Source organism: Triticum aestivum, chromosome 4B (genome assembly GCF_018294505.1).
Source record: "Triticum aestivum cultivar Chinese Spring chromosome 4B, IWGSC CS RefSeq v2.1, whole genome shotgun sequence".
NCBI classification, from domain to species: domain Eukaryota; kingdom Viridiplantae; phylum Streptophyta; class Magnoliopsida; order Poales; family Poaceae; genus Triticum; species Triticum aestivum.
The window spans coordinates 669889515-669892247 of NC_057804.1; the positions used below are offsets into that span (position 1 = coordinate 669889515).

At 39.8% G+C, this 2733-nt stretch overlaps 1 long non-coding RNA gene across 2 annotated transcripts in view; it reads right to left on the reverse strand.

Annotated features, from left to right (window-relative positions):
* Positions 1 to 2733, reverse strand: part of LOC123089847 (uncharacterized) — an 18954-nt gene that overhangs the window by 12552 nt on the left and 3669 nt on the right. The window contains exons 2-3 of one of the 2 annotated variants that reach the window (XR_006442400.1): positions 1874 to 2000; positions 386 to 583 (exon numbers count right to left, since the gene is read on the reverse strand). This is a non-coding gene — a long non-coding RNA (uncharacterized lncRNA). The remainder of the gene's footprint in view (positions 1 to 385; positions 584 to 1873; positions 2001 to 2733) is intronic. The other variant, XR_006442399.1, reaches the window with a different exon arrangement.

The window sequence follows — 2733 nt, forward strand, 5'->3', positions numbered from 1 at the left end:
GGTAGAGTTTGAAAATGGGACCTTTAGTAGCAGCGCGGTTTTTTACCCCCTCGCTACTACTATGGCACCACTTAGTAGTAGCGAGGGCTATAAATCAACGCTACTGCTAGCAAACTTAGTAGTAGCGAGGTTTTAAAAACCCGGCTACTACTATGGCATGTCCCGGGGGGCACGGTAGAGACCGCTTAGTAGTAGAGAGGGTTAAAAACCCGCGCTACTGCTATAAACTTAGTAGTAGCGAGGTTTCAAAACCTGCGCTATTGGTAAGTAGCAGTAGCGAGGGTTTTTTAACCCTTTCTACTAGTAACTTTCTGTGTATAGGCTTTTCCCTAGTAATGTATCATTGTTTGTATAGTTCATATGATTAATAGATGCATCAAAATACCTGATCATGAGCTAGCAGGTCGATATATCTTCGAATACGAGAGGTGAACTGTACATAGCCAGGAATTCCCAGGAAATCATGTGCTAGAGGTTTTTGAATATCCATTTCTGCAGCACAAAGCACACTGATATTGGCAACGCTCATGTAGGCCCTTCAGGTAGATAGGAAAATGCGGACACACCATGTGTCGACTGAACCCTACAAATTTCAGAGCGTCAATGGTGTCAAGTAGAAGTAACAAATGCATCTATAATATTCAGTTGGTTAGGTACACACTTAAAACTTCAGAAAATCTCCAAAGATACAGACTTGTTCTATCTTCTAAGTCATATCAGGACCGCTACAAAATGTCCAGCCAACTGTTCAACATTCATACGATAAGTACCTATCTTATTACCAATCCTCAAACTTGACAAAGTATGCAGCATCACTTATAAATCAAGGAGCTGGTGATCTTTATTGGCTAATATCTATTATGCAAAATTTATTTTAGCTAGTAACTTATCACAAAGATAAAACAATAATCAAATCTAGGTTCCATCACTTGCATGCTGAAAGAATAAGATTTGGCATATCATTCATGACAAAATGGCCAGATAAGAAAAAACAAACAACCTGAGATAATCTCAATTACACATCAAAAGTAAGAATAAGAAAAAATAATGCAAGAAATCAGCAAACAGTCTATACCAATATATAGTGTACGAGTAACAGACCATATGAACCGTTGGATCCTCACCATCGGACCGCTCTCACTAATTGTTTCTGAATTGAATAAATCGTGGCAGCACACATGCCATTGGATTTTTCAATCCTACGGCCAGAACTTCAGGGATTTGCCGGTGAGCCACCGTTTGACCAAAGCTCTAGAACTTTCATACAGCTGGAGCTAGCCAGACTGGTACTGTACGCCCATGTGACTATGGTACAGCAACGCACTGGGAAAAAAGATTAAGATTGATTTCTACATCTATCTAGGAAGATGTAGGAGCAGCACCATAGCAGTCAACTGTTGCATCCATGCATGCATCATACATGCATTTCCTCCTCTTCTTTTTAAATGCAAAAAGAGCATGACAATGGGGAGACCAGTTAGAATGGACACAGACCTGCAAATAAACACAACACAAAATCACTATTTCGCTTTCTTTCTATTTGGTCGAACTGACTGTTGTAAGTCTATTTGTGAACACACTTGGGCTGAGTGCACAAGAAAACATAAGTGAAACTTTTGGCATGACACTAGGAGAAGATAATTAACATGACACAAAGTTATACTAAACTAGCAACAATTAATATGGATCAGAGGGAGTACATTAGATATAGTGTTTTCCTTTCTTCCAACATTTTCATTTTGAGTTTGAAAACTAAATGATTTCAATTCGCCTCAAGAGCCTGATTTCAAAAAATAATTGCGATTTTGCACTAGAATTTTAACGTCAGGTGAAATAATACAATGACACTTTGAATTGTTGTAATTTGTTTTACCTTCAAGCTGATGCATTACAACATTTGCAAACTCATTCTCCAAGCCCATTGATCCAAGAGCAAGCTCCTGCGTTGCTTTCATTGTAGTGGTCAGCATTCAAAATCAAGTCGCTGGTGAAGTTACATTCTGATCCTCTCTTTATTAGTTGGGTTGTAGAGATGGTTTACAGGGATTCAGCGTTGCATGAAATGCAAATAGAGGACATGGAGACCAATACAAACATGAAATGCAGATAGAGGACATGGAGACCAAAATGAAATCAAGCATTCGTGACATACACTACTAGGGTAAATGCAATACACAGAGGTATAGCAGTAGCGTTGGTCAAAACTCGGCGCTAGCGCTACTTAGTAGTAGCGCTTGTTGCAAAACCACGCTACAATCATTGTTTTAGCAGTAGCGCTTCTCCACAGAAAAATGCTACTACTAAAATTCTCTCACTGGTGCCGGTAGGGTAGGAATAGTAGCAGCGCTTCTCCGAGAAGCACGCTACTGCTAAAAACATTGTAGCAGCGCGTTTCTTCTTTACAGCGCTACTGCTATGTAAAAGAAAATAAATAGAAAAATAAGTAGAAAAGTAAATGAAAATGAAAGAAATAGAAAAAGGAGAAATGAAAAAAATAAAATGTAAAGAAAACAAAAGAAAAAGAGAAAGAAAACAGAAAGGGTTAGCTGCAGCGCGTTTCTCTGTAACACGCTATAGCTATCTTAGATATAGCGCGTTTCATAAAAACGTGCTGCTGCTAGTTTGACTCAAATCACGGCGGCCCTGGCTCAAAATTTCGCTAAGTCCTTCCCCCCCCCCTCTCTACTCCCCCTGTCCCCCAACTGCTCCATCACCGCCGTTGCCCTGCCGCGC